The sequence below is a fragment of the Rhinolophus sinicus genome, chromosome 3, assembly GCF_057876585.1.
Source record: "Rhinolophus sinicus isolate RSI-liver-muscle chromosome 3, RSI-T2T, whole genome shotgun sequence".
In the NCBI taxonomy this organism is placed as follows: Eukaryota; Metazoa; Chordata; class Mammalia; order Chiroptera; family Rhinolophidae; genus Rhinolophus; species Rhinolophus sinicus.
In genome coordinates this window covers 52,641,659-52,663,248 of record NC_142503.1, presented here as the reverse complement: position 1 = coordinate 52,663,248, position 21,590 = coordinate 52,641,659, and the positions used below count along the sequence as shown (strand labels likewise).

At 35.4% G+C, this 21,590-nt stretch overlaps 1 protein-coding gene and 1 long non-coding RNA gene across 9 annotated transcripts in view; both read left to right on the top strand.

Annotated features, from left to right (window-relative positions):
- Positions 1-21,590, top strand: part of SSBP2 (single stranded DNA binding protein 2) — a 273,310-nt gene that overhangs the window by 107,896 nt on the left and 143,824 nt on the right. The window lies entirely within an intron of this gene.
- LOC148758492 (uncharacterized) overlaps positions 1-21,590 on the top strand; it is a 73,462-nt gene that overhangs the window by 15,289 nt on the left and 36,583 nt on the right. The window lies entirely within an intron of this gene.

The following is a 21,590-nucleotide window of genomic DNA, read 5'->3' as shown; positions in this document are numbered from 1 at the left end:
TAATTTTTCTGCATGGTGACAAATAGCAGCCTAGTTTCACTCTTTTGCATGTGGCTTTCCTATTTTTCTGGTACCATTTATTGAAGAGGCTTTCTTTTCTCCATTGTATATTTTTGGCTCTTTTGTCGAAAATTATCTGCCCACATATATGTGGGTTTGTTTCTGGGTTCTCAATTCTGTTCCTTTGGTATGTATCTTTGTTCTAGGTATCTGTCTGTAAATTTTGAAAAGATTGATTCATAAAGATATATGTACCCCTATGTATTGCAGCATTATTCATGGTGGCCAAAACATGGAAACAACCAAAGTGTCCTCTGATAGACGATTGGATAAAAAAGATGTGATATATATATATATGTGTGTGTGTGTGTGTATGTATATATATATACACAATGGAATATTACTTAGCCATGAGATAAGATAAAATATTGCCATTTGTGCAACATGGATGGATCTTGAGAATATCATGCAAAGTGAATAAGTCAGACTGAAAAAGTCAAGAACCATATGATTTCACTCATACATGGGAAATAAAAATGAAAGCACCAAACGAACAAGAGAACTAAAAACTCATAGACACAGACAACAGTATAGAGGTTACCAGAAGGAAGACGGGGTAGGTGGGGAGGTAGAAAAGGGCAAAGGGGGGTCAAGTATATGGTGATGGAAGGAGATTTGACTTTTAAGTGGTGAACACACAGTGCAATATACAGATATATTATAGAACTGTACACTAGAAACCTATATATGAGATGCAATCAAAACACATGGTGAATGCTGCTGCTCAGTGCCATCCAATGGAAAGGCAGGAATCTTCAATACGGGAAGTGGCACATGGAAACTTAGTTCAGTGCAGTCAGTGGATGTGAGCTATAGTTGAGAGAAGGTGTGTTTCAAATGTGCCGTAAATCATCCTCCATCATGACAATGCTCCATGTCACACATCGCTGCTGGTATATGGCAATTTCTGTCAAATAAAAACATTATGAGGTGTCCTTATCCACCTTATTCACCGGATCTGGTACAATGCGACTTCCAGCTCTTCCCCAAAGTCACAATGACCATGAAAGGTAAATGTTTTGAACCAATTCAGGACATAGAGGCAGCCATAATAGCGCAACTAAAGACACTCACGAAAGAGGACTTCCAGAACTGTAATGTGTCTTAATGGCAATATGTCTTTTATTGTCATAAATTTTTGTATTTAAACATTCACCATATGTTTTGATCATACCTTGTGATTAACCAATATCACCCCAATAAATTTAATAAAAATTAAAACAATAAATGGGTAGGCAAAATGAAAAAAAATAACAAACAAAATAAGAGTATTTTAAGAACTTTATTCCTCTTATAGAATTGTACCAGACTCAAATGAGATACAGTGTATAAATGATCTCTGAAAAAATGTAAAACTATACAAATTGTTATTACTATCTTTCCCTATATACTTTTCACCCTTGAGTGCATGTATTTTTACCGAGACTATAAGTGGACCAGCTATAATCTATCTGACTTCCTGTTTTGGATTTATTTAAAGAACTTTTTATTGTTGGTTTAAAGACTCTTGGTAAGGGCTTCAGTTGTTTTTTGATTTAGCTAACTTCTAATTTGGACCTTGCATGCTCTACTTCATAGACTTCCCTGCTTTTCTTTGTGGTCAGCATTTTCTTGTTTCAAAGGGTGTCCTTTTGCCATTGAAGACCTTTTCTACTTTATTAATTGCCTATGTAAGAATTTATTTGCTACTGTTCAAAATTTTTTGAAGTTCTAATTTTTTTTGAAGATCTGATTTGTCATGTGACCTTCAATTTTTTGTTTTTCTAATAAGTTTGTTGTAAAGTTCCTGGGTATCTTGTCATTAAGTGTTTCTAAAGAACTGAAATTCTCTGAAAAGAATGACTAATCCAATTTTTAAAAAAATAAGAATAAATGAGATATCTTTTGGAGACTGCGTAACTATTTTATGAGATAGTTGAGCTTCATCAACAAATATTTACTAAGAACTCATCCTCTTGTATTAATACTTTGGATGTTAATAATTGTCCTTCATCAGGCCTTAGCAACCAAGATGGTGGCAAGCAGAGAATGACTGGTTTCAATGTCTTCATCTACCACCTTCTTCTCAGAAATATTGTGCTCCAAATTTCCTTTTTTTCCTCCATTTACCTTGTGCTCTTCCCCAGCTCACATATCAGTTTATTCTGTTTCAAGAAGTATTGTTTTTCCTCATATGTACATGCTGATATCCTGTTTAACTTTTCTCCTTTTCTAAATGTGGCTTAGTTGTTGTGGTAAAATCTTTCTCTTTTACTCATCCTTTCGTTTACAAAGAACTTGAAACAATCCTAATCAGAAATGAGAAGAATGAGCATACGCATTCTGTTGCTAGTTTTCTTGTATTAAGGATTCATTTTCATACATTTAATGGAAACAAGATAAAATAGAGTAATAGCTTATGTCAGGGGTCGCTACGATCACCCAAAACTTTAGTGATTTGACGAGAGAACTCACAAAAGTCAGCATATAGTCATACTCACTGCTATGATTTATTACAGCAAAAGCTCATAAAGGAAAAAAAGAAAGACATGGGAAGTCTGGAGGAAAAGAAGAAGGCTGATTAGGGGAGTGGCTGGAGGAAACCAGATGCAAGCTTCCAAGAGTCTCCTCCCAGTAGAGTCATACAGGATGCATTAAATTCCTCCAGCAAGGATTTGTAATAACAAATGTGAAATGTCCACTGGGGAAGCTCATATGAGACTCAGTACCTAAGGTTTTTACTGGGGGCTGGTCACGTAGGCACACTCTGCCTTATACATATCAAAATTCCAGACTACTAGAGGGAAAGCAGGCATTCAGTATAAACCATATTATTTGTACAAACAGTTTAGGCATAGTGAGCTATCATTTTGTGAATAGTGAGAACCCTCCAGAAATCAGAGTACCCAGAAGACAGTTACAGACCAGCCTTCAACGCAGGCCTTTCTAAGGGTAGCAACCTCAAACCTGCGATGCTAAATCTTTTTTGCACACTATGGACTTTGAAGGTCCTTCCAGAAAGCATCCAAAACTTCATTCAGAATCAATACAGAACTCAGGGAGTGTTGAACAAACACTAGCATTTGTTATAAGCTATTATAATATGAAATAATTTTTACTTTTCACCTCAAAGAGTGTTTCTATTATTAGGAGTTTAAAAGGATTTTGTGAGACACTTGGATATTTTATAACAAGTTTTTTTACATAAAATTCCATATCCAAGTTTCAAATTTCTGATTTGCAAATGAAATTTTAAAATAAAGTCTAGATTTAGGAATTTCTTATATGCAATATACAGAGAAGGAACAAATTAGAGTATATCGGATTCACTGGGGAAGGCTTTAAGGAGGAATTGAACTACAGATGGATATTGTGAGGAGAGGAGGGGAAAAAAGGACAAAGGGTAATGTCAGGGAAACAGAATACCATGACTAAGGGAAGACAGAGGATGGGGTGGGTTTGAGGAGAGAGATAATGATATATTATTACTTTGAAACAAATGTCAACTTAATCAGTTTTTGCATCAGTGCTGTTGAGACAGTTACCTGATCCTTATACGTGCATTTTCTGCTTTTGTGGATTCTAGAACTATTCCTAGGAAAACCTACTTTTCTTGTTTAATAGTTTATATAAGGTATGATGTTGTTATGTTTCCTAATCTTAAAGTACTTAACTTACAGGGCTGTTTTGAAGATTAAACTAATATATGTGAAACAGCTATTTGAAAGTATTTATGGCCATGATTTTAAAAAATTATAATTGTCTCATCCTAATGAGTTCGATTAGGCATCTTAACATACAATTTTTATATATAGGATTTCTGCACAGCAATATAAGGTATCTTCTTCAGTTTGTTCTTACCTGGTCTATCGCACTGAATATTCAGGTCCTCTTGCTGCTAAACAGTTGTAGCTCTCCTATTTTATAGCGTAGGCTGGTAACATTTATGTATGTGCTGGTTTGGGTTTTTCTGCTTCTTCATATCATTTAGGTTCCTTACTTGGCCTTTGTTTCCTGTGTTTTCCTCTTGTACACACTCAACTACTTGGAAAACAAGAATGACTCTTCTGTACTTTGTTCCTCTGCAATATTCTCTAAGGTTAAAATAGAATTTTAAAGGGCAGTCAAGTCCAAGATAGCAAAGGTATATAACAAAAAAGTTCTTTGTATTAATAAGAGGTGGAAAATATTTCACGAGTATCTTATGCCTAGCTTAAAGCTGCCTAGCACATTAAAATTACGTATAACTTTTTGTCTTAATGTTAAAATTGAGTGTATTCTCTCTTTCAAATATAAGATATATTGCAAGAACTATTAGAAATGCAGCTAAATAATCATTACCTACTAATACAACAAAACTCTCAGTAAACATCTAGATGAAACATTAACATTTTTAGACCAAATATTTGAATATATCACTGATCTAAAACCTAACTGTTAATAAATAGCTCTTTCATTGACCGGGATAGTGTCTTCTCTCCAGACTTATCATGTGTGTAGAAACACCCTTACAGTTTGTTAAATAACACATATCAGTGTGATACTAACTATAATTCAGCTGTTTCAAATCTGTTTTTGAGCATAGAGAGTGCTATAATATAGTTGCATTAAAAATTCAAGAATAACAAATATGTTTAGCATCTGGTGTGTTACACTAGTTATATGGAAAACTGCATTTGGTGAAGCTGGATTTGAAAAAAGAACAGCTAGAAAATAACTATGGCTGTAAATTTCTCAATGACATGGGTGTTTGGTAGGTAATATGAACAAAAATGCCATATTCTGTTTAAAAGCCAGGAAGCTCTTCCTTAGTAATAGTTTTTATATCTATAACCAATAATCTAATATATTCTGAAACTAGTTGGGCAATGATGGGAAGCCACATTTTTGATGGGAAATGAATGAAAATGTCTACTTTTTAAAACAATGGAGAAATAACATGGATAGCACCTATTTATATGTCTGATATAGTTGTAGTTCCTTTGTTATTTATATATTAAAATATGTGTTAAAAGAGTAATCTATCTGATTGTATGTGTTTGCTATCAAATTTCAATAATCATAATATTTTATTCACACTGTGTTGTTTATATATCTTCTGTATGTGAGAACTGCATGTTAGAAAGGGCATTATACTGTATAATAGACTTCTAATGTAAACACTGACGTTTAATATATACTGTTTTCAGAAGAATTCTTGCTTTTTGTGAGTTTTTAAGGATACATATTGAACTAGTTAATTTTTTTAAATGATTAAAATGGAAAATGTCTCATCCTAAACTTTACCATAACTGTACCATATCTTTTTAAGTGTAATTTCATCAAAATAAAGAAAACTTAATTTTTTAACAATTCTATTTTATTTTTAGTATATTTTTAAAGTTAATAAATGGAAAAATTACAGCAGCTCATAGACCTCAACCCCAAACAAAGAGGACTAGTTTGGTCTTGTGAACATGGCTTTTCCTAGACAAAACAACCAGAGATTTAACCTAATCCTTAAATAAATTCAGTTTATGTTCCAAGGGAAAAGCTATTTACTTTGAGACTCAGTTTGTTAAGAAGCCTTGGAAAAACTGTGTCAAAGCAAAAGTCCTTAGCTGAGACAGAACTTGATTACTACTGTTAAGGATGTTTCTATATTTTAAATCTAGTAAGCTTTAAACTTAAATTTCTGAATTAAAAAAAAAAATAGAATTTATAGCTAGAATAAAGTTTAAGTTAATCAAAGTATTTGTTTTTGAAGCAGTTATATGACTTCACATTTTTTATTGCATTTTCCTGTATACTTGCTTAAAAGGAACCAATCAAATGGGAAATATTAGGGAGAGAGGGCACAGAGACTCTACTATAAGATCAAAACTACTCTTCTTAGCTTTTTTTATACAATGTAAAATATACTTTATCTCCTATACTCATACTTTAAAAAAAAGTCATTGTAGTATTCTCAGTTTTAGACAAGTAGCCTTAAGTGATAGATTCTCCCAGCAGAAGCATTCTCCTCTGTCTTCTATGGGAAAGTTATCATTTTTCTCTCTACTGTTTTTAAAAGGCTAAAATTGAATTTTTCAACTTAGTAGTTACTCTTATTCCTACTGGATCTTTTCTCTAGGCTCTGAATGCTTATATTTCCCACAAAATTGTGAAGTATAAAGTAACAGATTTTTAGAGCTAAAGGTGACTTTTCGGATCACCTAGTCAAACACCTTCATTGTACATTTAACCCAGATGTCAGCTAAAGCCTTCTATCCAACCTATGGCCTCTTTAGCATTGCTGTATATCTTCAGGGATTATCTGCTCATGGTTACTTCCAGCTTCAAATTTCTGGCCCTTGGGGAATCTTGATCTCACCGGCAGTGTATCTCACCCACTAATCCTTTTCTTTGTGTTTCTTATACCTAAGCAATAAATGTTATGATTGACTTGCAATCAGTTGTATCTATCAGGTACCAGATAATTGATGTACTTACTAGAAATGTAGTAGTGGACTGCATATCCACCTATGAAATCTGTGCTTTTATTTAACTTTCTTCTGGATTACTTGATGCTCTAGGTAGAAAAGCAGAACATTTCATTTTTGATCTATATTTTTTCCATCATTTTTAATACATTTTTTTATTGGTGAATATTGGGGAACAGTGTGTTTTTCTAGAACATCAGCTCCATGTCAAGTAGTTGTTTTTCAATCTAGTTGTGGAGGGCGCAGCTCACTGGCCCATGTGGGACTCGAACAGGCGGCCTTGGTCTTATGAACACTGCGCTCTAACCACTGAGCCAACTGGCTGCCCACCAGCAGCTCAGTTCCAAGCTCAAGCCGTTGCTTCTCACTGGTCCACGTGGGAATTGAACAGGCGACCTTGTTGTTAAGAGCTCGCGCTCTAATCAAATGAGCCATCCAGCCGCCCTATTGTTTTTTAGATCTGAGATAGTAAGTGGCCTAAAGACCTTCGTTATGAACATAATTATTTGGAAGATTATTTTTAATCACTTATGCCTTAAAAGTGGGGTGTTAGGATAACGGTGGAACCAGAAGCTGAACACTATGAAACCAGCACTTGGTGTTAAGTATATATGGTGCCATTGATGTCCTTGCCTCTATTCAAAAACATCTTTTTCGTCATCTCCATGTGGGATTGTTTTAGGAAGTGACTCCCAGTTAAAATGTTTTGTTTCATAAATATCTTGACATTGGGCAGATATATACTTGATGTAGTGTGCTAGGCCTGAGACTGTACTAAGATATCTGTATTATTATTATTATTATTGTTGTTATTTTATAATTACCTGTAATAAGTTATTAGTCTCTTCTATTGAGACCCATCTTCCAGGGTATATAATAATTCTAATACAAGGCAGAAAAAAACACAATAAAACATGGAACTTGAACATATAGGATTGGGAGACTAGACACATTGATACTCTTTTCCCAACCAAAACTTAAGATTTGTAGTCTAAAATTAGAATTAATGTAGAAAACCAGATTTTTGCATTGCGTATCTTTTGGTTGAGTTGTCCACTTATTTGTCTTAGTTACTAATCTGCAGTCGTGGCTCAGTAGGTACTCAGTAAATGTTCATGAACTTGAGTTGAATTTGGAATTACCATGGCTCATGGTCTTTTACTACTCAGAGCAGTGCCAAGACCGTGACCTACTGTAGATTCTCCACTATTTAGGCTGTATCACTGTGATTCTGTGTCTTCTGCCTACTAGTGCAGCTTCTTTTTCTTCCTCAAACAGGTAAATCCTGTTTAATTGCTCTACAGTTAGATGGATTTCTCTGGGGGAAAAAAATTAACAGTAATAAATCATTTCTATAGTTCTGCTTTATTATCTTTCATTATAGAGGCTGTAATTTAATAGAAATACAGGAGTTTTTATTCTACAGAAAAGCCTCCTTACCCAAACTCTTACCACCCTTTCCCCCACGATTCAATTCGTCAAAGTAGAAACCAAGAGGTGGTAATTTTTGTTTGTTTACAGAACCTTTCTGCAAGGTCTATTGAAACCCTAAGCTTTTTAATATACTAAGTTATTATTTATAGAACATTAACCTTGTAACTGGGGGGCTAGAGGACAGATAAACTGAAAACTGAATTGTTAAGAGTCACTGCCTAATTAAAATTAGAAATTAAGATTAAAGCATCCCTTAAATTAAAAACAACAAAGTCATATTTACTGGCAACTTCTTCTAAATACATCTGTGGTGCAGAAGAGGTCTATTGGTAATGCATTCTTGTTGTGAATTTAATGACCATATGTTTTAATTAATTTGAAAACTGTTGCTGGCAGTTGGTCAGGACAGGAACTGGTAAACTATTCACCAGGTAGTATCAAGGGGCGGTTTGACAGCTTCCTTTCCTTATTGTGAAATCTTTATCTGATTACATGATGTATGTGTGTGTGTGTGCTGAGGGACGGAGTGCTGTTTTTATCATCAGCTACTTGAAACCATGTAGTAGAAACCACAGCTTTTATAATGGGAATATTTTCACTCCTATTCCTCCAGTGGATGAGGACAGAAGCAGCTAAGATTAAAATTAAAAATAATGAAGTCAGCACTTGTTATTTGTTGATTTATTGATGACAGCTATTCTGACTGGAGTGAGGTGGTATCTCATTGTGGTTTTTATTTGCATTTCTCTGATGATCAGTGAGGTTGAGCTTTTTTTCATATGTCTGTTGGCCATCTGTGTGTCCTCTTTAGAAAAATGTGTCTTCATGTCCTCTGCCCATTTTTCAATTGGATTGTTTGTTTTTTGGTGTTGAGTTGAGTGAGTTTTTTGTAAATTTTGGATACTAATCCCTTATCAGATGTATCATTGACAAGTATCTTCTCCCATTCAGTAGGATGCCTTTTTGTTTTATTGATGGTTTCCTTTGCTGTGAAAAAACTTTTTAGTTTGATAGAATCCCATATGTTTATTTTTTCTTTTACTTCCCTTGCCTGAGGGGATATATTAGTAAAAATATTACTAAGGGTAATGTCTGCAAATTTACTTCCTATATTTTCTTCTAGAAGTTTTATGGTTTCAGATCTTACATTTAAATCTTTAATCCATTTGGAATTTACTCTCCTATATGGTGTAAGGAGGCGAGGATATGGAGAAAAGAGAACCTTCATGCACTGTTGGTGGGATTGCAGATTGGTGTAGCCACTATGGAAATCAGTATGGAGATATCCCAAAAAACTGGAAATGGAACTGCCTTATGACCCAACTCTTAGGTATCTCTCCAGAGAAATCCAAAAAGCTAACTTGAAAAAATACATGCACCCCTGTGTTTATTGCAGCGCTATTCACAATAGCCAAGACATGGAAACAACCGAAATGCCCATCGGTAGACGACTGGATTAAGAAGTTGTGGTACATTTTTACAATGAAGTGTTAATTACTCAGCCATAAAGAAGAATGAAATCTTACCATTTGCAACGATATGGGTGGACCTAGAGAACATTATACTAAGTGAAATAAATCAGACGGAGAAAGACAAAAACCTATGATCACACTCATATGTGGAATCTAAAGAACAGAATAAATAAGCAAACTAATCAAAAACAGTCTCAGAGATATAGAGAAAAAAACTGAGGGTTGCTAGATGGGAGGTGAGAATGAGAATGAAGGTGAGGGTATTAGAAAGCACAAATTGTGGCTGATCCCCGCATAGGCCACTGTGAGCTGCACCCTCCTTAAGGAAAAAAAACAAAAACCACCTGCCCCAGCCAAACCTAAACAAACAAAAAGCCTTGTGAGACAATAGTAAGAAACTTTTTTCCCCTTCTGGCTATCATAATTCTATTTCTGATATCATTGTTGTTCTATTCTTCCACCATGATTTGAAACCTTAATGATTGACGCTTACCTTTCTCTGCCAGTATCCTCCCAACTATTTTTTGCCTCTTGCTGCCTTCCCTTCTACCAGACTAGTAGTTCCTAAAACTGCTTTTATCAAGTAATTACTCAAAATGTTTAATGATTTCTTAGTACTTTCAGGAAGAAATCCAGATTTCTTTAGCTGGAATTCAGTTTCATGATTATCTGATTCTGTTCTCTGTCTTCATTACTAAGTCTCTACTCCCACTTCCTTCAGCCAGGTTTGCCTGCATATTGTCCTATGTATATTCATTAAAGCTCAAACCTATGATTTTTAAAACCAGTCCAGCTCTTTCTCACTTACATGGCTTTGGAAATGTTTCCCGGAGGTTTTCTAATGGGCAAACCTTTTCTCCACCTGTTAAACTTCATCCATCCTTTGAGATCCTACCCAAGATAATCATTTTCTTCATGAAGCCTTTCTTGATCCTGTCAATGGATGCACGTCTATGTAAGGCTTACCTTTTTACGTCCTTATATATAGCAGTGGCTATTAACAAATTTTAATTATTGGCATATTCATTACCACTTATAGTTGTAAGCTTCCAGTGCCCAAAACAATGTCCAGCACATTTCATATAAGCATTTAATCAATATGGAATGATTGATTATTTTGCTGTACTTATTTTGAATGTGAGATGGTGTAGTATAATCACCAAAAGCATAGCGTCTTTGGAGTCAGACAAATGGATAAATCTGGGTTTACATCCATGTTCTCCCATTTATATGCTATGTGGCCATGAACCGTAAGTAATATATTAATGGACCTCTCTGAGGCTCATTTCCTGATCTTAAAATACAAAGTGAACTTTTATTCAAGTATAACATACATGCGCACATGAGTGTACAAATATGTAGAGATATTTTTAATTCAGTCTTTATTTTATGTTGATACATTGGTGTTTTAAAAGATTGTTTATATATTATTTAGGATCTGGAGCAGTTTATTACACCAAGGTTGATGGATTGGTGCCATTTTCCATTGAGATACTGGCTGAGGAGAGTATGATAGAACAGAGAGGTAATATCAGAGAAGGTAGTCACTGCTTTGGGGCCTACCCTTTGCCAAATATTGATGGCAGAATTCACCTGGGTCACAGTATTATTCGTCAACTGCCCAGTTGTATTTTCATCCTCCTGCCCAGACTGAGTGAGTAGAGTATGCATGAAAAAGTATAAGTTGGTGATTTTCTAAGATATTATGGTATTGAGTAGTTGTAAGTTAAATTTTTCTTTGACAAATTGTATTCCTAGGTATCAGTGCCTTAAATGACTAGCATTCTTTTTATTTTGTTTTGTTTTGTTTTTTAACTTTGGAATCTTTTGACACGTTACATAGCTTATTATTTAAGTAGATTCCATTTTTATTATATAGAACCTTTTTGGTACATTAAAATTTCCTCTCAATTTTTCAAAGCTGAAGTCGTATCCAGAGCAAGTTTTAATGGCAGGAATGTTTTTATCATTTTTATTTTGTGCTAGAAACCTTGATGACTTAGGAAGATAATCAAGCATTCTTTGAACTAATTGAACAGAATGGATGGCTATTCTTGAACACGTATAAAACTGAAGTATTTTTTTTCCAAAGGAAGTTGTATTTTATGTCTGTCTGTTTCCAGTTAGGTTCCTTGAACATATTTTCAAACCACTCAGAAGTTAATATATAAATATATTTATCCAATATTGAATCAGTGGATTTGTGAGTATTCTTATAAAGGCAGATTTTACTTACAATCAAATTTTTATCTGCAGTAGAAGAAATACCAGTGATATTTTTAAATAAGCTGTAATATCATTACATTCTTTTAATTCTGTGAAACAAAGTTACTTTTGGTTGAATTTGGGTTTACATTGCATATTTATGGTTAAAGCTTGTTCTTAAGTTTGTTTATAAGTAATAAATTCCAAATTTTAGGATAAATGGAAGTGGGATTACTGGGTCCTTCTACGTCTCTTGTTATAGCCTTTGTTTTAAAGTCTGTTTTGTCTGGTATAAGTATTGTTACCTCAGTTATTTTGTTTCTATTTTCATGAAATACCTTTTCCCCATCCATTTACTGTCAGTCTGTATGTGCCTTTCAATCTGAAGTGAGTCTCTTGTAGGCATCACGTGTAAGAATCTTGTTTTTTTTATCCATTCAGCCACCCTATCTTTTGATTGGAGCATTTAATCAATTCATATTTGAAGTAGTTATTGATATATGTAGTTATTGCCATTTTATTATTCATATTTTTTATTATTTATTTTTATTGGGGACTATTGGGGAACAGTGTGTTTCTCCAGGGCCCATCAGCTCCAAGTCGTTGTCCTTCAATCTAGTTGTGGAGGGTGCAGCTCAACTCCAAGACCAGTCACTGTTTTCAAACTTAGTTGCAGGGGACGCAGCCCACCATCCCATGCGGGAATTGAACTGGCAACCCTGTTGCTCAGAGCTCGTGCTCTAACCAACTGAGCCGTCTGGCCATCCCGTATTATTCATATTTTTTATCTGTTTTTCCTCTTCTTAAATTGGTCCCTCTAAGATTGCTTGTAATATTGGTTTGGTGATGATGAACTCCTTTAGCTTTTTCTTATCTACGAAGCTCTTTATCTCTCCTTTAGTTTTAAATGATTGCTTTGCTGGGTAGAGTAGTCTTGGTTGTAGGCCTTTGCTTTTCATCACTTTGAATACTTCCTGCCAATCCCTTCTGGCCTGCAAAGTTTCTGTTGAGAAATCAGCTGACTATCTTATGGGAGCTCCCTTGTAGATAACTAACTGCTTTTCTCTTGCTGCTTTTAAGACTCTTTCTTTGTCTGTAACCTTTGGCATTTTAATTACATGTCTTGGTGTGGGCCTGTTTGGATTCATCTTGTTTGGGACTTTCTGAGCTTCTTGTGCTTGTAAATCTATTTCCTTCACCAGGTTAGGGAAGTTTTCCATCATTATTTCTTCAAATAGGTTTTCAGTTCCTTGTTGTATCTCTTCTTTTTCTGGTACCCCTATGATAAGACTATTGGTATGCTTGGTGTTTTCCCAAAGGCCCCTTACACTCCTCATTTTTGTTGTTTGGATTCTTTTTTTTGGTCTTTTTGCTATTCCAATTGGGTGTTTTCTGCTACCTTGTCTTCGAAATTGCTGATTTGATTCACTGCTTCATCTCACCTACTGTTGATTCCCTGCAATGTATTATTCATTTCAGTTATTGTATTCTTCATTTCTGACTGGTTCTTTTTTATGTTTTCTATCTCCATTTTTTATGTTTCCTATCTCTTTGTTGAAGTTCTCATTGAGACCATTGAACATCCTAAGAACTAGTGTTTGAATGTCTGCATCTGGTAGATTGCTTGTCTCCATGTTGCTTAGTTATTTTCCTGGAGCTTTGTTTTGTTCTTTTATTTAGGGCATGTTCCTTTGTCTCCCCATTTGGGCTACCTCCCTGTGTTTGTTGCTATCTATTAGTTAGGGCTGCTATGCCTCCTGGTTTTAGTAGAGTGGCCTTATGTATTAATAGTAGGTGTGCTGTGGGACCCAGTGGTTCAGTCTCCATGGTCAGCAGAGCTCTAAGTGTGTCCCTTGTGTGGATTGTGTGTCCCCTCCTGTTGTAGTTGAACCTTGGTAGCTGTTTGCAAATCAGAGAGAGGGATTGACCCTCAGGCTAATTTGTTGTGAGGATTGGCCATAACTACAGTGGAGGAGCTGTTGTGTAGAGGCTGACCCTACAGAGCAGGGTTTGCTTTAGCAGGGCTCTGGTACCTGCTTAGGCTCTGGGCCTTTTGGGTGTGTCCTTTGATGTGGCTGGACCCGATGCTCTGGCTTGGTCCCAAACTGGCCACAAGGTGTGTCAGCCCTGGGGCCTCCTGGGAGGGGACCTGCTGAAAGCCAACTTTAGCTGAAGATTGTGTCCTGCCCAAGGGCACCTCTTGCACCAGGCTTGGTGGTACCTCGAGAGGCCAAGCCTCGAACTGAGGCCAGCTGTCACTAGTGCCGACCTTGGGGCTGCTCAGCCAGACATACAGGACACGTGAAGCCAGATACTGCTTATTTGGGTTTGTGGTCCTTTGACTGATTTTATGAAAGTCCGCAGCATGAGCTAAGACAGGTTGTTTGTATGGGAAGCCTCTGAAAGTGGCTTGCGTGTGCTGGGAAGTTGGGTGAGGAGGGGTCTCTGGGAATCACCAGGGCAAGGCAGATAAAAGGTGATAGCCAGTTTGATGGACACTCAGATATGGTGGCTGCCTTTGTCTGCATGCCAGGAGGGGGAGGGCTCAACAAAGAAACAACGGCTTGCACCAGCTCCTCCGTCCAGGAGAAAACTGTCCCTCTAGCCTTCACCCTGAAGCTAGACAGTTCAGTTCCTCCCTTTATGTCCCTGGTGCCTTTCAAGCTGCTCCCCCAGTGCTGAAGCTCAGAGCAAGTAAGTCCATGCACGGGCCCTTTAAGAAGAGCGCCTAGGACTACAGCAGCTCTCCATCTCAGCTACAATCTCCGCTGGTTTTCACAGCCAGAAGTTATAGGGACTTCTCTCTCCAGCAGTGGAATCCTGGGCTGGGGAGCCTGGTGTGGGGCTGTGACTCCTCACTCTTCCGGGAGGTTCCTCTGCAGCCAAGATATCCCTTCCGATTTTAGTGGTCACATGTGGGTGTGGGAGCATTCTGTTCCACGTCTCTGCCCCTCCTACCAGTCTTGAGGTGGCTTCTTCTGCATGTCCTTAGTTGTAGGGCTTCGGTGAAGCTAGACTTAAGGAGATTCTCAATGATGGTTGTTCTGTAGTTTAGTTGTAATTATCGTGGTCCTGAGAGGAGGTGAGCACAGCATTTTCCTACTCTATCATCTTTACCAGAAATCTCTGAGTTTCATTGGTTTTTCAAGAGAAACAACTTTGCCCTCCTTCTAATTTTATTCTTATGCTTTCTTTACTCTATTTGCAAGCCACTAGATAGGATATTTGAAGTTTACTCTTCTCAATTTTTATTTTATCTATAACTAGTCACTGATGGCCACTGATAGGTGATTTCAGAGCCAATTAAAATAAATAGAATAGTGTTTTGCTATACAAGATTATTTTTCTTTTGAACAAATTATATTTTATTTCCTCTATAAATTTTCAACTTTTGAGTAATCTTGAAATGTTGAGAAAATTTTCATTTGAAGGCATATGAATATATCATAACTGATTTGACAAATATTTATAAAAATAAAAGATTTATGGTAAAAAAGAAAAATAGTCTCCTTAGGACCAGTGAGTCAATGAAAATATACAATCTTAAGCAATATAAGAAGGGAGCTCAGATAAGTTTACCATGATAGTGTAACACTGGGAAACTGAACACCACTGATTAATGTAGCTCCAATAGGAGAGTGTTTTTCCTTACTTAGCAGAGACAAGTGTTTCTCCTGCATAAATGCCATGAGTCAGAGATAGACAAAAGATGTGAGAACCTCCAGACTTACAGCAAAAGCAGGAAAAAATTAATACATTACAGAATGGACTCATATAAATGGAAAAGTTTGAGATGAAGAGTCCTAAGGTCATTGTGCATCTAGACATCTAGACTGGGGTGGAACCCACAGCGTGACTCAAGAAGGGAGCCCACAGCATGGCTCAAGAAGGGATTCATACATACAAAGGCCACATCGAGGACTTTGCCTCTGTACCTTCAAGATTTGCTCTTTCTAGTCTTGTGTGTAGAGTCCTATTACTGGTGGTTAAACCACAGCTTTGAGAAAGATGGCAAATAATTCTGTATACACACCACCCACAGAGTTCTTTTGATTCCTCTCAATTAATTCTGAGAAGAATGTTTTTAAAACCTCCTCAGGCATTCATTAGAAACACATGAATCCAGGTGGACCCAGCTACCGTGTTTCCCCAAAAATAAGACTAGCTGGACCATCAGCTCTAATGTGTTTTTTGGAGCAAAAATTAATATAAGACCCAGTCTTATTTTACTATAAGACCAGGTATAATTAATATAATATAATATAATATAATATAATATAATATAATATAAACATAAAACCAGGTGTAATATAATATAATATAATATAATATAATATAATATAATATAATATAATACTGGGTCTTATATTAATTTTTGCTCCAAAAGACACATTAGAGCTGATGGTCCGGCTAGGTCTTATTTTCGGGGAAACACGGTACTTAGATTTAGTGCAGTTTGATTTAGAACTCTGTTTAGCATCCTGCATTAATCACCCATAACACATCAAGTTTGTCATCAAATGCCAAACTAAAGGGTAGTAAAGAAGAATTTCAGGATGCTTTTACAAGGTACAGCTGTCTAGTCAAGAAAACAATTGCATCTGGGAAACTATTTGAGAGCAGTTTTACAGTTTAAGCTTCCTGGACTGTTTTTTTGTTTGTTGTTTGTTTTAAGAAAATAAGAGAATTGACATGATTACAAAAACAGAGAAGCAAGCAAAACCTCCTTTAATGAAGTCCAAGAGGACATGCAAACTTATTAATTAACTGTTTAGTCAGAGTATAGCTGGTATGTTAATTTTAGGTCACACTTTTTTTACACCATATATAATTGTGGTGCATATATTTTTATGTTTATATGCATAGGTTATATAAGCCTTGTATAATCAATGTGCAGAGTATATTTATATATCTGTTTATAGAAACATGACTTCATATTGTAAGGGAGTTTAATGGTATTTTTTATTTTGTCTTTATTTGTATCATATTGCATCTATTATATTTATTTTGGAGTTAAGACTGAGGATAGGAACATATTCCCTAATTATAGATTTTTTGTGTGTGAAAACAATCTACTTTAATGATGCTTTACTTTATCATTCTAAATTAGTTAGGATTTGTGGTCAGTAGCTGAAATTAAGAGACACCCCCCCACACAACAAGATAGTTTATTTTTCACTCCCATAAATGTCAGGGCTGATATAGTGGCTCCACAAATACCAGAGAATTAGGCTTGTCTTTTCTTGTTGCTTTGACAGCTTCAACACACAGTTTCCACCTAGTGGTCCAGTTTCACTCACATCCCAGTCAGCTGGAAGGAGTAAAGAAGAGGGAACACCACCTCCTTTGAATGGAATGACCTGGAAGTTGTACACATCACTTATGCTCCGATCTCATTGGCTATAACATAGTCATATGCCTTGTCTAGCTATAATGGAGGCTGCACAATGTGGTCTTTAGCTGCGTGAGCATAGGTTCAATTGAAAATTTCTAAACTTTTGAAAGAGAAGAAAGGATTTTGAAAGAAAACTATAAATCACTGTTAGAAATATATTGAAGCCAAACCCAAGAGCAGCCTTTCTAATGGGAAATACAAATGCTGTATAATGTTTCGCTAGAAAAATTTTGAAGAAAAATATTTTATTAATAGTGTTTTCCCTTTGCTCTTACAGTATTTTTAGTTTCAGTTATGTTATTCAGCAATCAGGAAACATAATTAAACTGTCTAGAGAGGCCTGGTGTTTGTTTAACTTATCTAGGATTAAGGATATAATTACATAATAAAACTTTACTATTGAAAACCAAGTTTCCAAAAATTAAAATACGCTTTAGATGATATTTGGTAAAATTCTTCCTTTCTGCATATTAGGAAGGAGATGTAGAAATCCGAGATGTCAGAGACCATATATCAGCACTGAGGAGTCTGTATGCTAACATGAACTAAACTCTCCACAAATTAGCTATGGGTCCTGAAACTGGACATACTATAATCTCTCTGGATGGGTTATAAAAAGAAGTCTTAGTTTTCTCTTCTTTTACATATGGAGAATTGAGCTAGAGCATCTCTAACGTCTTAGGTCTGATGTTAAGGTATATGGTGGTATATATTGACTTGACAATACAAAGAAATAGAATTCTTGTACAAATTCTCCTTTTACCAATGTGCCTTCTCTCCCATCACTTCTATACATAGAACACTGTCCCAGAGTCCAGTAATTATATTTTGCCTCAAAGTCTAGTTTTTCTGCTATTGCATCAGCTTTCTTTTGGGTGATAGTACAGAGTTTATCTTTTTTCTGTCCTTTTACTTTAAAATTTTCTACATCCTTTTATTTACGGCTTGTTTCCTGTTATTGTCATATATAATTTGATTTTTTTAAAAAAATCTAGTCTGACAGTCTTTTTAATAAGAGTATTCTGTTTATATTCAATGTAATTACTGATATACTTGAGTTTAAATCTGTTGTTTTGCTATTTGCTATTTTTTCTGCCCATTTTGTTACTTGTTTCTTTTCTTGTTTTATTTTGGTTTGGTTATTTTTTCTTTTGGCATCCATCTTTCTACTTCCCCTCATTAGTTTGTTATATTTAAGTCTTTATTGTTCTTTTCATGGTTACCCAAGAGGCTACATTATCCATCTTTGATATATTAAAGTATAATATGCAGTAGTATTATTACCACTCTCTGAATCATGAAAGAATCTTCCACTTCAGTACATTTAGCAACCCCTCCCCAACTTAAATGCTATCACTGTGTATTTTAATTTTATATGTATTTTAAACTTTAGAAAAGATCATTATTATCACTGTTTTTATAGAAAATATTCCTTATTGCATCTCAGAGCTTTCTTCTTGAAGCATTCTCTTTTTACCTGAAGAATACACTTTAGTTAGTATTATCATACTTTGGGTGGATCTGCTGGTGATAAATTCTCTAGGTTTTGTTTTTTTGAAAAAAGTCTTTATTTCACCTTTTTTTGGAAGGACATTTTTATTGGATATGCAATTCTAGGTTTATAGTTCTCTTTAATGGTGTTGAAGTTGCTGTGTATTCTGGCTTCCATTGTTTTACATGAGATTTCGGCTGTTAGTATATTTGCATCTTTTTGTATTTTATTTCTGGCTGCTAAGGTATTTTTTGCCGTTGGTTTTCATCAGTTTTTGCTGTTGTGTGACTAGGTATTATTTTCTTTGTGCTTATCCTGGTTGGAGTTCGTAATGCTTTTTAAATCTGGAGCTTGGTATATTTAATCAGTTCTGGAAATTTTTCAACCATTATATATCTTCAAATAATGCTTCTGCCTTTATTTTTTAAAATAAATTCTCTCATTCAAGGATTTCAAATACCTGCATACTAGATATTTTACCATATCTTATATATCATCATGTATGGTCTTTTGTGTATTTTCCATCTTTTTTTATCCATGTTATAATTTGTATATTTCCTTCTCACCTATCTTCTACGTCACTAATTTTTTCACCTGTGCATAATTTGCTGTTAAATCCATCCTCTAAATTTTTAATTTCAGTGATGTATTTTTTCAGTCCTAGAATTTCCATTTATATGGTATTAGTCCACTTTTTGCTGATGTTGTCAATACTGTTGTTTAATTTAGTGGTCATAATAAGCATAGTGGGTTTTAAGCCCATTTCTGATATCCCTACCATATGAAACCACAGTGGGTCTGACTTCTGTTTTCTTTTGTTTCTGATGGTCTCCAGGTGTTTGGTATTATTGTCTTTTCATATACCTGGATATTTTTTTTATTGCGTCCCAGATGTTGTATATGACAAATAATAGAGATAATTTGAGAATCTCAGTGATGTTCCAAGGAGGATTATCTTTGCCTCTGGCAGATAGCAAGTCTAGAGGCACTAGCACTTCCAGATCGTTGTAAACCAACCAAGGGAGTGAGAGGATTTAAAACAGGCTTTATCTCCGATGAGTGATGATGGTCTGTTTCTTTATTCATACGTACTCCAAGGGTATAACTCTTTGAGGTCTCAGCCCATACCAGGCTTTATATTCTCCTTTGTGGGCTCTGAATGCTAATTTTTATTCCCCAGCACTGTAGGTTTATTAAAACCTCTGCTCCTCTTCTCAGCCTCTCAGTCATGCTTTTGACATTGGCTTTCGCCTTGAGCACAAAATTGTCCTTAAATGCCAGGCTCAACTGGCTGAGCTGACTTCCTTTCCTAATAATGACTCCAGAGTTCTTTACTGCCTCAGTAGCCTCTGGTGCCTTAAAAAAATTTTTTTTTTAATTATATTCAACGTTTTAAGACGTGCTTACAGTAGAATTGATCTAAAAGACTTACCATGGTTCCCCGAAAATAAAACTGGGTCTTATATTAAATTTTGCTCCAAAAGATGCATTAGGGCTTATGTTCAGGGGATGTCATCCTGAAAAATCATGCTAGTTCTTATTTTCCGATTAAGTCTTATTTTGGGGGAAACATGGTACTTTGCTATTCTGGAGATAGAACCTTCAAAGGATATATTTTAACAATGGTGATGAATGTGACAATGATAACTAGTACTTTACTGAACACTTATGCACCAGGTATAGTTTTCATGAGTTATTTCACTTCTTCTTTATAGTACTTACTGTAAAGTATTATTATTATTCCCATTACTACAAATTAGGAAACATATTTAAAGAGCCAAAGTGCAAGGTTAATAAATGGCACAATTAAGTTTTGAACCTAAGGCTGTTAAACTCCAGAAACCACAGTCTTAACCAGTCGTGCTCTGTACTATAAAGTACATATGACAACTAAATAAATCTATGATAATAGTAAATCTCTGATGTATAATTTCGGACATATCCATGTTTATGATTAGGGATTCTAGTCTTTTCATTTTATTACTGAGTTTTTATTTAACCTTTAAGCCATTCAGTGTATATGTACCTCACTTTTACATTAGCACAGAGATTCTCAAACTTTCTCACTTTACAGAGCCCTTAGTAGCTTAGTGATGTTTCTCATGGGGCCACCTTGGCAAAAAACGAACAAACCCCCAACAGTTCTCTTTATTAAGTAAATACATATGCATAATCTAACAGTTTTATAGCCATTTAAAAATAATCCACATATATCAAAAGATATTTTAATTTCTTTTAAAAATAATCACGATTACTTACAGGATCTGAGCACCTGTTAGGCCCTTGACAACTTCTCAAATCTTGAAACCAGATTGGGCACCACCACCTTCATTTCCTGTTTCACAATGATTTTCATGTTGTCTAATGTGAAAATTGTGAACTAGTGTGAGCTAATAGTTCACACAATGTTCAACATACATGGAGTACTCCTATATTTCCCTTGAAAATTGAAGATATACTGTGGTATAAATTTGTGGAATGTGACTCTAGCACATTATCTTTAGAGATTGTAAGTTTGAAAAAGCCGCTTAGCTCCCTGATTCTGGGGTCTCTCAAGGAGTATTCCTTCACCTTCCAGATCAGAATCCAAGCATTAGAGGTATTGATAAAATGTTCAGTTTAACTAGGCTTTTTCTGTGTGTGTGTGTGTGTGTGAGTGTGTGTGTGTGTGTGTGTGAGAAGGTAATTAAATGTTAAAACATTTAAAAGAATACTTTTGGAAAGAATCTTTTGGTTATCTCAGTAATAGCCTCCAATACATTTATTTACATCTGTCTAGGGATGACGAACAAAGGAGTTAATTTTGTTATCAGACAGAGTAACCAGTTGTATGTACATCAGGTAGGTGCCCATCAGGTATAAGACTGTACTTTGTAAGAACTTTAGTAATTAATTGATTGACCTTTTGTGGCACCACAGATTCATTGGACTGGGGGAAAAAGGTTGTTACTATGTTATTTTTTCATTCCCTATACCTGGAGATATACCATATTTCCCCCAAAATAAGACCTAACCAGTAAATAAGCCCTAGCATGATTTTTCAGGATGCTCATAATATAAGCCCTCCCCCCAAAGTAAGCCCCAGTTAACAT